The sequence below is a fragment of the Panthera onca genome, chromosome B2 (genome assembly GCF_046562875.1).
Source record: "Panthera onca isolate mPanOnc1 chromosome B2, mPanOnc1 haplotype 2, whole genome shotgun sequence".
In the NCBI taxonomy this organism is placed as follows: domain Eukaryota; kingdom Metazoa; phylum Chordata; class Mammalia; order Carnivora; family Felidae; genus Panthera; species Panthera onca.
The window spans coordinates 32,758,316-32,771,236 of record NC_138343.1 but is presented as its reverse complement, the minus strand read 5'-3'; the positions used below and the strand labels follow the sequence as shown (position 1 = coordinate 32,771,236).

The 12,921-nt window shown below is 59.0% G+C and overlaps 1 protein-coding gene across 4 annotated transcripts in view; it reads left to right on the top strand.

Annotated features, from left to right (window-relative positions):
* Nucleotides 1-11,681: 11,681 nt before the first annotated feature.
* Nucleotides 11,682-12,921, top strand: part of GRM4 (glutamate metabotropic receptor 4) — a 115,640-nt gene continuing 114,400 nt past the window's right edge. For 3 of the 4 annotated variants that reach the window (XM_078446834.2, XM_060615225.3, XM_078446833.2), the window contains exon 1: nucleotides 11,846-11,947. The gene's annotated coding sequence lies outside the window, so the exon portion shown is untranslated. Of the gene's footprint in view, nucleotides 11,948-12,921 lie in introns of all 4 variants that reach the window. The other variant, XM_060615230.3, reaches the window with a different exon arrangement.

Genomic DNA, 12,921 nt, shown 5'->3' with positions numbered 1-12,921 from the left:
TCCCTATGCTGTACTTGTCATCTCCGTGAAGTATCTCTGTCATCTCTGAAGTATCTTTTTTTGGCGGGGAGGATCGATGTGTTTGTGGATTTGGTAATTCTTCTTGTTTCCATAAGCTTACTCCCTTCTCTCCATTCCCCAGCAAGGCTCCCAGGGCCACCTTCCCCTCCCCGGTCGCCCCTGTCACCCAGAACTGGTGCCTTTTCCAGACGGCTACTCTGGCCCCGCGCATTCAGCAACACCTTCCTTTCAATTCCAGCAGAAGCCAGTGCTCTGATCCGCTGGGCATCAGACCTATTCAAGGTATTGGTATTTCCCACCAGGGTACAGCTCTCTCTCTCTCTCTCTCTCTCTCTCTCTCAGGATCATTTTATTTGTGTCCCCAAGCAGGTTGCTGCCCTCTCTTCTTTTGCACGGAGTCTTCCCCTGACCTTCTCTACTCTGTGAGGTCCAGACCTTGTTCTGTCGCGTTCAGAGCTTGCTTTCTCTTCTCAGCTATTTCCTGGTTATGCTGCAGGCGGGGGGGCCCGGGGGCCTTTATCGCCCTCCTTGTTCTTCCGCACGGCAGAAACACGTGTGCAGAGGTCTGGATTTTGGCTGCTGTCGTTATCCTAAGGGAACCCGGAACCCGGCTCGGGTCTTCTTAGTGAACTGGCAGTGGCCACTGGCAAATTCCACAGGAGCTACCAAGCCAGTTCCTGGTATTTATTTTTGTTTACGTTGGCCAGAGTTATTGTATCGCTTGCACCCAAAGAATCCTAGCTGTAACATCATGTTTCCGGCCACCTGGGTGGAGCTGGGTTGCAGGGAGAGGCATATGGGAGCTGGAGGAGCTTCGGAGCCCTGATTTTAACCATCTCAAGGGCCCCAAGATAGGGTATTTCTGGGAACTGGGTGGCTTCATAATCCTGTGTATTTATTGACACTTTTACTGAAGTAAAACACACTTTCACGGAGTGAACACACTGATGCCATCAACATCCAGATGAAGGACAGAACATCCAAGTCCTCAGAAGCCCCCTCATGTCCCTTTTGGCCACCACCCCCCTCAAAGGTCACGCCGATACTCTGACTTCTCTCACTATAGGTTATTTGTTCTGTGTTTATACTTTGTATGAATGGAATCACCAGAATCACACAGTATGTATACTTGGGTCTGGCTTCTTTTTGCTCAATATTATGACTGTGGGTTTCACCCACGCTGTTGAGTAGATTTGGGATCTATTTTGGGGATCCATCCAGCGCCCGTGGAACCACTCCCTTTATCTAAGGAGCAGAGTTGTGACTGAGAGCCCTTGAACTCGGGTGGGCCCCAGTGTGTGACACCCCCCCCCTCCACCCACATGCCCCTTGCCATTTGCACTTCCAGATTTGGAAACAGCTCTTTTCCTGGAGTGCCTGCCCGCCTCTGCTCTCCACTCTGTCCCCTTGGAATGCAGTCCTCGCGCCCCTGGAGGACATGGCCGGACTATTAGTAAAAATATTATACAAATAACAGTGTGTGTTAAAGGGCGCCCGAGTGGCTCAGTCAGCTAAGCACGGCTCCTGGTTTTGGCTCAGGTCATGATGTCCCAGTTCATAAGTTTGATCCTGAGATGGGCTCTGCGCTGACAGCATGGAGCCTGCTCAGGATTCTCTCTCTCTTCCTCTCTCTGCCCCTCCCCTGCTCATGCTTTCTCTCTCTCAAAACAAGTAAATAAACTTAAAAACAACAACAATAACAGCGCATGTTAGTGACAGCCTCTTTCAGCCGTGTGTTGTGGTAGTTTGCAGGGGCGTAGCACAGGGGGCTTGATCCCAGCTGTCTGTTAAGCTCTTCAGGAGGGGGACCCCCCCTCCCCACCCTGATGTGCCTCTCAGGACCGTGGTGAGGATGACAGGGGCTACCCCATGACAGAACTTGCTGGTCATCGCAGTGCCCGTGATGCCAGATGCTGACGTCTTGGACATACTCAGACTTTGCATCACCCTGGATGACCGAGGCCCGGCCCTCCCACAGGGTCTGATTTAATAGGTTTGGGATGCGCCCAGACATCAGTTTTAAAAGTCCCCAGATGATTCTAATGTGCCACAGTAGGGTCGGCCAACCACGGGCCTGGCACATAGTGGGAAGGCAGTAAATGTTGACTTTGAGGGTTCGAGCCCCGCATCCGGTGAGCACGAGCCCCGCTTTGGGTAAAACACGAGACCCCCAGGGTGATCCCTACTTCTCTCTCTCTCTCTCTGTGCCCCTCGCTCACTTTCGCCGTCTCTCTCAAATAAAAGGGCTGCAATTTGCAGGGAGAGAGGCGAGGTGTGCAACTTCCTGTGGCTGGCGCCCCTCTCACTCCCTTTACAGGCCTCTTCATTGTACCTCTCCGTTCCCCTTGCTCTGCCTTCTGCCACCTAGGAATCCAGGACATCCCTCACCTGCCGCCTCCTGCCCCGGGTCAGCCGGCGTCCCTCTGGACTTTGCGGGGCATCAGAAGAGGCACCCCTCCCTCCCCGCAGTCAGAGCAGGTGAGCTGGGCTGCACATGAATCCGAGGGGGCGGCGGCCCAGCTGGGAAGCAGCCCTGAAATAGACCCCTCGCCGCCCCCGCTGCCTCCTCCCGGAATCTGCTCAGGTGAAAAACAGGCCTCTCAATCCGGGTGTCTCACCGGGCGTCGGAGGGAGGTGGCGCCGAGCCCTACCCGCCGCTTAGATCCGGCCCCGAGTCCAGCTCAGATCCGTGCAGACCCTACCCGGGCCGGACCAGCGCTGCAGTGAGGGCTCTCGGCCACTGGGCGGCGCTGGCGGTCCGCGCTGGGGCTTAGCGTGCGGCTGGTGGGGAGGGAGGGCCACAGCGGCCGCTCTCCTGAAGGGAGGCTCTGCGCGCCCCTTCCCGGCCTGGAGGGCCCTCAGATGGGATCTCCCTGAAATTTGGGGGTCACGTGGGGCCGGATGGGCCCTTTCTGAGGAGGCGGGGGCGGCGAGCGTGCACAGGCCGGGGCATACACCCTTCTGCAGGAGCCAGCAGGGAGAGAAACGGGACCACCCTCCCAGCTGCTCCCCTGCTTCTTCGTTTTGTCCCACGTTTCCCACCTGCTTCCTGAATTCGGAGCTTTGGGATGGAGGGAGGTCAAGACCATCTGTCCATCTAACCATTCGTCTGTGTGTCCACCCACCCCTCTACTCAAGCACCACGGGTTGCCCACAGGCGGTAAACCCACTGCACACAGGAAATAGAGGGGTAAGAGATTCTCCTTCCCCCTGGGGGGGAGCAGACCACTGAACCGGAAGCTGGGGAATTCTCCACCAGGGGTGGTGGCTAAGCTGGGCCTTGAAGGTCAGGGAGAGGGTTTCTGGATGGAGAAGAGGAGGTGATTCAGCCACATCGGTGAGAGGGAGGAGGAGGGCCCAGGGCCTTACATGGGCTGAAGGGTGCAGGGGAGGGAGGGGCAGCCAGAGGACTCCTCGGGGACCTGCATCTACCATCTCTCCCTCCAGTGAAGGGAGCTATACCAGCCCCTCCTTATCAGTGAGGAAACTGAGGCTGGAGACATCGAGTGCCCTGCTGCGGCCCCACAGTGACACAGTGTCATGGCTGGGGCCAAAGGCAGGTATATTAGACTCAGGTGGAGAAGGAACCTGGTCTTTAACCACGGAATGCATTAACTGGCAGCACTGGGCCAGGGGCAGCCCGTGTCAGCTCACAGTCCTGGACCCCCTGATGCCGGCCTGCCAGAAACATATGGGGTCTTTCACGGCCTTGGCTTCTACTCTGTGACCCTGACTTTCCTCCTGCTGTTTCTCCTCCCCACTCACACTCTGCTCTTGGGAGAGGGTCCGCCATCAGCCACCACCTCTGCGGTGTGTGGGAAAAGCCTTCGTCCCCGGAGGGGCTAGTTAGGGTCTACCAGCAGGTGGGGAACACTTGGTGGGGCCAAGCCGATGCCTCAGGGTGCCCGCTCCTCTCGTGACCCTCGGGGGTTGGGGCCAGAGAAGCCATGGGTCCAGAGGGTAGGGGCTCCAGAGCTGGGGCTATGCAGAGTTGGGCCAGGGACGGAGGTCAGACGAGCTCTGCAGAGAAACTGGTATGCAGCATTGGCCTGGTGGCTCCCCCTTTCTGGGTCTCAGTGGCTCATCTGTAGCCCGAAGTGGAGGGGTACAGACCCCTGAGGTGGTAGGGGCTAGGAGAGGCCCAGATGTGGGGATGTTGGGGTGTGACTGGGTGCATGAGGTGGGCCGGCTGGGGGGCCCTGGGTCCTCCACTCATTCCCATGCCCAGCCCTGCTGAGAGGCCCCCACTCCCCACCTAGCCACTCGCCCACCTTCCTCCTGCTGGTCCCCCCGGGGTCTTCAGTTGTGGGGGCCTCATACCCCACTCCAGCTGGTTGGAGTTCTATTAATATTTCAGTTTGATGAATTAAAGATTCTTTCTACCCTCCTTCTGATGTCCCAGGAGGGAATTAAAAACGAATCCGATCCAATCAAATGCCATTGAAATGCAGCCCACGAGGGGAGGAGCGGGTGGGTGTGGGCTTTTCTTTCCCAGCTCTGCTTTGTCCTCTTTGGGGTGTGTGTGTGTGTGTGTGTGTGTGTGTGTGTGTGTGTGTGTGTGATGGGCTGGTCTTTGTGAGGCGGGGACAAGAGGCAAGAGAAAACTGGGGCGGAGGAGGGCAAAGGGTATCTGCACGGTTGCCGCTGCCTTTAGAGGGGAACTGGATCCCGAGTGTGGCTCAGGTTGCAGGGAAACTGAAGCTGTGGGGTGGGGAGGGGCGGTGCAGCTGTGACCCCAGCCCCATGAGCTGACCATGACTGCCCCCTGCCCCTTGTGGGATGTTGGATGCTTTCCAGGTCAGCTCCACCTCCCTGGCTTTCCCAGGGTTTGCTGGAGATACCTCAGCAGTGAGGACGTGAACCTTGGAGATAGCGTGAGCGGGATCGTGAGCGGGATCGTGAGCGGGATCGTGAGCGGGATCGATGCTCCTGAGGCTCCGACAGCGGGAGGTCCTGGGGGTCATTTCCAGCTTTCTGTCCCGTCAGCTGTCTGGGTCCCCCTTTGGAGGGAGCAAATGCTGGGGCTTCCTTCCCGCACTGTCCAGGAGCTTCCTAAGGGGAACAGAGGCTGGAATACGTTGGGGGCGGGACTGACAAAGGGGCTTGCTGGCAATTTCCAGCCCTGCGGTGGATCGTCAGCCAGGCCCTGTGGCCTTTGCCTCTTCCCAAAACAGCCTGGGGCCCATTTGGAAGACAATCTAAGGCTCCAAATCACAGCGTCCTTTACACTTGAAAAGCCTTTCTCCTCCCGTACTTTCCTTTCACCCTCAAGGTGGCCTGAGTCCCTGCAGCATCACGATCCACACTTGACAGTTGAGGAAGGACACTGAGGCTCAAAGCAGGGGACTGGCGTGCCACAGCATCAGTGCAGTAGTGCTGGGACTGTCTGCAGCTGGGCGGTCCCCGGAGTGTGTGATTGAGATTGGGGACAAGTGTGGAGAAGACAGAGCAGAGCGAAGACATTCCCTGCCACCAGGGCCAGCTGGACCGCGTCCCCTCCTGCGCCTGTCACCTGGCTGCTCCCCCTGGCGCCCAGAACCCTGCCACTCAGCCAAAGGAGCAGGCTGGCCACGAGGCACGGGCGGGCGGGAGGGGTTTTAAATGTTAATTGTATTTTGACATCCTGGCTTGTGACATCCATCCTAATGATATTTGGCTCGCAGCTGACAGCCCCCGGACATGTGGAGGGAGAGGGATGATAAGTAGTTTTAAATTGCAGTGTGGCAAAGAGGCTGGAAAATCCTGAGTCTTAAGAAAAAAGAGAGGGCCAGGAGCGGGAGAGGGAAGGAGGAGGTGAAAGTGGAAATCAAGGAGGAGAAAGGGGAAGGCTCCTTCTCTCTGGGGGGTCAGCCATTCATTTGTTTAACAAGTGGACATTTATTGGGCACCTACTGCATGCTCGGGGGCACAGTCTCAGCTGGGGGGGGGGCGAGGGGGAGGGTGTCAAAAGCCCCGTCTGGCTGTGCGCCCCACTCCCTGCGTGGCTCTCAGTGCTTGTAATTCCAGCTCCTCCGTCAGGGTCTAAGTGACGCTCCTCCCTGACCTCCCTTCCCTGCCCCCCTTGAGCTTGAGGCAGCGCCGATGCCTCCCTGGCTTTTCCTTTCTCCTGTCCCCTCTCTCTTCAGCCCTATGGGTGGGGAAAATGAGGCTGAGGAAGGGAAGGGGAAGCATCATCTTTCAGGCCAGGGAGCTCCAGAGCAGCCGGAAGTAGCTAAAATTGACCTTGGACCATTTGTGTCCCTTCACCCGCCCCACAACCACAGCTCTTCCCCTGCTGTCCACTTGCTGAACTTCCCCTCCTTCCCAGCTGCCTTGATTGCTGTGCAGGCTGGAAGAGACAGAGGCTCCCAGCCCAGCCTTTAACCTTCTGTCCCACACCCCCATTTTTGTGGGGTGCTCCTGCAGCATGGGTTAAGGTCTCTCTAGCAAGTTGGTGCTGAACGTCCTCTAAATCCTCACATACCTCATTTGGCTTCTGCCTCCGGTCCTGTGCGCTTGGGCTTAACAGAGCTGTGTTCCGAATCTGCTTTTTTTTCCCTCTCTGCTCTGTCTAGTCCCCTCTTTCCCTTTACAGGGGCCGGTGGGAGGGTGTGGGTATGACGGTGCTGTGTAACCTGGAAAGTCCTTGGTCCAAATGGAATGATACTAGGAGCATAGACCCTTATCAGAGACCCCTGGGGCTAGATCTTTTTGGAGTTTAGAAAGATAATAGGGCGCACATATTATATATTGTACAATCCTCCAGGAGGCCTCGTAGCAGTATCCCCAAAACAAATATGCTGGCTCCTATTCCTGCAGGGAAACAGAGTGTCTCCCACCAAGGGAGCCAGACAGTGGCAATGACTTGCTCTCACATCAGGTTTTGCAGCCAGATGAGTTTGTTGAAAACTTATGGACAAGCTTGTGGTGTTCAGAGCATTCTGGACTTTGGAATTGTGGAAAGGGGACGGCAGCATCAGCCGGCCCACGACTCCTCAGAAAAATCCCAGAGCTCATAGGAGGGGTCCTGGAGGTTGGACCCACACTGGCCTAAGGGAAGAGCAGATTCCCCGGGTCCCTCTTCTGCTAACCCTCAGGAGTGTCAGGAGCCTGTCCCAGAGCCCAGGCTGGGGGTATTTCAGAGTGCCCGGGCCCTTGACACTCAGTATCTCCGTGGGGCAAAGGAGAAGGGCTGGTGTGACCATGGGAGGCAGAGTAGGAATGACTGACCCCAGGATTCTTAACCCCAGGTCCCATCCTCTGACCCCGGCTCTCCACAACTCCTCCATGCCTGCAAAGTGACTTATGAGTCTCCAGAGAGCACGGAGCCATTGCCTTCTCTTGCAGTCAGCTTTTCATCCTGGAAATGTCCCGCCATTATTGTTTAAACCAACTCCCCCATCACAGGCGTTTCCGTCTAATGGCCTGGTTTAGGGGAAACCCAAATTGAGACCCATCAGACGCTGAGGTTGAGAGAGCGGCTGGGTCACCGCAACATGGGGACCCTTTATTAGGTATTCCAAGCCTGCCAGGCTCTCCCCTGGCCCCTGCACCTTCAAGTTCACTTTGATGTATTTCAACAAATTCTAAACTTCAGGATTTTCAAAGGCAGCTGCCCTCTCCTATTAGGATTCTTTGGAAATGGAGACATCCTCGTAGGAGTAGCTCCGGTGGGTTTGAGTTGCCAAACGCAGGGGGTGGGAAGGGGCGGGGAAGTTGTTTCCCTTACCAGGGAGATCAGAATAAGAGTTGGAAGGAAGGATCTGCTGCAGCACGAGGGAGTGAGGTCAGACTTCAGGAAGAACTTCCAGGTCAAAAAGCTATGAAGCACAGGGCCTGGGTGGCTCAGTTGGTTAAGCGTCTGACTCCTGGTTTTGGCTCAGGTCATGAATCTCATGGTTGGTGGGTCTGAGCCCTGCGTTGGGCTCTGTGCTGACAGCGTGGAGCCTGCTTGGGATTCTATCTCCTCCTCTGTCTGCCCCTCCCCTGCTCGCTCTCTCTCTTTCAAAATAAATGAATAAACTTAAAAAAAAAAGTTCTGAAGCACACGTGTATTTTTATTTGCGTTAACATTTGTATTATCATTTTCTCTAAGATTGACCACCTCTTTCCCCTCCCCCAAGCCCCTGTCCCCCCAGTGCTAAAATGGTGTCTCCTCATCTCTGGGTAAGCGTGTGCACATGGGATTGGTGGGACTGGTGGATTAGAATGACCACCGTGTTTACCCCACTAGTGTCAATCAGGTCATCCTCTTTAAGGGTTTCAGAAAGAGACCCAACCCTGAATCCCACATCCTTAGAGAAACCTGAGCCCAGCGCCTCTTCTCACTGATGGGGAAACCAATGCTCAGAGAGGCTGGGCCTGACTGCCCCAGGCCACACAGTATGAACACCAAGGACCTAGCCTCTTGCTTCCAGCCCTGCGCCCCCCCTTCCCACACCCGGGCGCCTCCCAGTCAGGGTACAGCTTGCTGAACAGGGCATTTGGGAGGTCAGGCCCTTGCACCACCCGGCCTGGGCCAGGGCTCTCGTGACCTGACCCCTCTGCTGATCACTCACCTACAGAGGTGGCTCTGTAGCTCTCTTGTTTCCCCATGATGCCCCCAGCAACCCCGGGGGCAGGGGACACCAATTGAAGTTCCTGGAGGGGCGTGTGTGTATCTGTATGTCCGCGTGTTTAGCTGTGTCTGAGGGTGCCCGTGTGAGTGCGTCTGTATACGTGTGTGTGTGTGTGTGTATCTGAATGTATCTCTATGTATGTGTCTGTGTTTCTGTGTCAGTCTCCATGACAAGTCAAGTCAGCCAAAGTCAGCAGGAGGGAGAGGTCGGCAGGAGAAGCTGGCTCAAGCTAGGGCTCACAGGTGAGCGTGGGCGGCTGACCACTCAGAGGTGGGGAGGCCCGGAGTGGCCCAGGACGGCTGCCCGGAAGAACTAGGCCTTCAGGCTGAGTACCTTCACACTGGACGAGTCCACAAACCCAGCCATCTGCCAGCCAACAGCGTTTCTTTTTTTAACCCCTGAAAAATATAGCCTGCCCAGCCTTCTGCGACACAGCTGGTGGGGGGCGGGGGGGCAGGATAATTATGGCCAGAGTGAAGGCAACACTGAGGGGCAGGGAGTGGGGAGAATGGCTGGGTTGGTTTGGGTTCTCAATAAACCGTGGCCCATTTATTTTCAGTTTAATTAATTAATTGATTAATTAAATAAAAAGATATTGAGGACAATATCCTGTGTTAAAAACCGTAGTGGCTCCCACTTACTGGCATGTAAACACAGGACTGGGTGCTGTGCGTACATTCTTTTATTCCCTTTTGATGACGGCCTGGCCAGTAGCTAACTTTCCATGAGTTAGACAGAGGACCCCCTTTTAGGCAGACATAGCCTCAAGACAGGACGTGTCACTTGTCAAGCCTGAGGGAGGCTGGATTTCAGCCTCCCAGCATTTCCTATTCTTGTACACCAGCCCTGCTCTGAGGTCAGCATCATGGTCCTTGTTCTATGGGTAGGAAGCTGAGGGACCCTGGCCAGGAGGACCCAGGCAGGCTGTTCTCAGGGACGAGGCCTCCCCAGGAGTGACTTGACTGTCCTGCATGCCCAGAGGAACGCACACTCTTGTGGCCTTAGCTTAAGTCTCTGTAAAATGCGCCGTGCTGAGGTGTGGGTGGCCACGGGCTGCATTCCTCAAGGGCAGGATGGTGTGCAGTCATTGTGTATTCCCAGGGCTGGGAATGGAACAGGATCTTGGCCAGTGCTGGTTGTGTTAAAAAAAAAGAAAGAAAGAAAGAAAGAAAGAAAAGGCATGAATGAATGCATGATCCAGGCCCTTCCATCAGAGGCTTCAGTCTGACTGGGTAAATGAGACTTGTATTTGGGGCCATTACATATGTCAGCAAAGGGAGTTCAGGCTTTGCCAACATTTATTCATTCACCAAACATTCACTGAGCTCACAGGCATCGTGCCAGGCACCGGATGAGCCACGGTGAACCAGTTGTGGTTCTGGCCTGGCATAGTCTGGGATACTGGAGGAGGGGGTGCCCGAGTGGGTCTCTGGGCAGGGGCAGGGGTGTTGGATAAGGGGCTTGGAGGGAGAAAGGGAAGACCAGTAGGGGGGAGGGTCATTCCTGCTATCCCCAGACATTCCTTTGACCCATAAGGGTGCTGTCTGCGGAAATTAGGGGTGGGGCAGTAAGAGGGGTGGTGGGTCCTCCCTGACCTAGGCACCTTTGAGCATCGGGTGGCACTCTGCAAATCAGCCAGGAGGACTGAGGTACTGATGGGGAGGCAGGCCACTGCGAGCCACTCTCCCCCCAGCTCCCTGACACTGTGCAGCACACCCTCCCCGGGACAAGGACAGTCACACGTCACAGCTCTAATTGAAGCCGCTTCTGCAGTCTGGGACGAGATGCTCTTGTAATCCTAAGAGGGCTGAATGGCTCCCTCCCTCTCTTCTTCCTCTTCTTCTTCTGCCTCTAAGGCCAGACCTCCCCCACGAGTTTTTTCAAGCCCTCCCCCCCCCCTCCCCCGGAAGGAGGAGAGCTGGGGCTCCAGCCTCTCCCCCCGGGTTAAGGGATTCCCTCCTGGGCTTGTGTTAGCCTGCCCGCCTGGCCACCTGTTACACTTTGCAAACCAGTGCTGGAGAGAGAGAGGAGCAGGCTGTGGGCCATGGGCTGGGGGTTCCCCTAGCCTGGCGGGGTTCTGGGGCCTCAGCGGAAAGGGACCTCTCTGACAGGCTGTGAGATTGGGGGCAAGTTCAATTGCCTCACTGAGCCTCAGTTTCCCCCCGCGTGGTATGCTCGAACCAGGAGCGGTGGGGCGTGCAAATGAACATGCCACATGGGGGCACACGCCACGTGCATGCGGATGTGTGAGAAGAGGCCCTGCGGGTGGGGGTTCTAGTGACGCACGGGGGTGGGGAGGAGCGCAACCCCTTCGCATCGCAGTGCTTTGCTGTACTTCTCAGGGTGTGTGTCGGAGGCTGTGTTGCCTGCCCCTCGACCTTTGGAGTCAGGAGGGCCCCGCCCGCCACGTCCTGGGGTGGCTGAGCTGACACCCGCAGGGTGGGGGGAGGGGGCAAGGAAGGGGGCTTCCGGGAGAGGGCGCCGGTGGGGCGTGGTGGGAGCGGGGAAAGACCGCGGGGCGGGTGTGGCGGGGTGGAGGGGCGCTTGGAGAGCTCCGGCCTTCCCGCGGCGAAGGTGCGGGGTCGGAGGTGGGCTCCCAGGTGCTCTCTCTTTAAAAGGCCGGCGGAAGCGCCGCGCTCTTGGCCCGCACTTGCAGCGCAAACTTGCCGGGCTGGGCTCGCGCCTTCTCGAGTGCGGCGGCGGCAGTGGGCGCGGGGGCTGAGCGGCTGCGGTCCCCTCGCCCCCTCGTGCTCCCGGGCGCTCCCGCAGCCTCCCCTCTCAGCGTCTTCCTCGCTCCCCCTGTCTCTCGCTCGCTCTCCAGCGCGCTCTCTCGCTCGCTCTCATTTTTTCCTGCTGCTGCTGCTGCTGCTGCCGCTGCCGCGGCGCCGCCAGGCGCCCGCATCTCGGCCGGCTGCGCTCGCCAGTCGGCTCCCGCTCCACTCCTTTCCCCTCCCGGAGCCCCCGGCTGCACCCCGCTCCCCGGAGCCGCCTCGCCCGCTCCCTTCGGCTCGGACGCCGGGCTCCGCGGAGCCGGAGCAGGGCTGGCCGCGGCTCCCTAGCTCGCTCGCTCGCTCGCTCTCGCCGGAGCGGCAGCAGAACGCCGCGCGCTTGGAGGCGGCTCCGGCCGGGCAGCCGCCAGCTCATCCCCGCCGCGTCCGGGACTCCGGGCGGCTCCGCGCCCGGCTCGGTCCGCAGCGTCAGCGCCGTCCGCCGCGGCCCCGGCTCTGGGCAGCGCGAGCAGCAAGCCGCCGCCGCCGCCTCTCTGCGCCCCCGGGGCAGGCGGGAGCGCAACCGACCCCTCGCCGCGGCTCAGACCTCGCCCGCGCGCGGTGAGTTGTGGCCCGCGGGAAACCGGCAGAGGGGACCGTGCCCTCCGGCCTCTGGGGCGCGGGCTGCGGCGGGGACATCGGGGCTCGGGGAGGTGGCCTCTGACGAGCTCCCGCGCTCAGGGCTGCCCGGAGGAGGGCCGGGGGATCTGAGCCCTCAGGGCGAGAGGGCGCGGGACCGAGGCTGGAGGGTCTCCCCGAAGGCCCCCGAGGGAGGGAATGGGGCAGCGGCTTTTTTGCGGGCCTGGGGGAAAGTGTCTCCGTGTAGGGGTGTTCTGTCAGGTTCTACCGGATGGGGGGGGGGGGGTCGTGCCAGATCTCAGGTGGGGGCGGCGGCATTAGCGCGCCCCCTCTGCGGAGGGGCAGGGCAGGCGGGGGCGCGGGGCGTTATTTGCACCTCTTCCCCGCCGTCTCCCGGCGGGAGGGCAGCGCCAGCCTCGCGCGCCTCGGCTCCTTTCCCGTGCACCGCGTCCCGCTCCCCTGGCCGCCCCGGCGCCACCTTCGCCACCGGCCGAGTCCCCGCTTGCTCGCGGCCGCTGCGGGTTGGGACGGCGCTCCAGGGTCTGGGGTCTCCCCGCGGCCCCGGGACCTCAGGGTCAGGTTCTCCTCGGATACTCCCCACCGACCCTCTCCGAGACCCCGGTGAACCCCCGGCGGGGGCGGGTGGCCAGGCCGTGTATGTGTGTGTGTGTGTGTGTGTGTGTGTGTGTTAGGGGGGGGTCCCCTCCCGGGTCGGGCTTCCCCGGCGCCCAGGAACTGGAAGCGCCCCCTCCCCGCGCGGGGGCGGGGCTGGGAGGTGGAGGCCCGGACTGAGAGTGGCGCCCCCGCACAGGGGCGGTCTGAGGCTGTTTGTGCTGAAATGGGGCGGCGGTAGCGGCGGCAGGGAGTCCTGAGGCCCGAACGTACGAGCGCCCCCTGCCCCCAGGCCACGAGTGACACCCCTGCCTTTAGACTTAAGGTCCTTTTTAGAGGAGGCT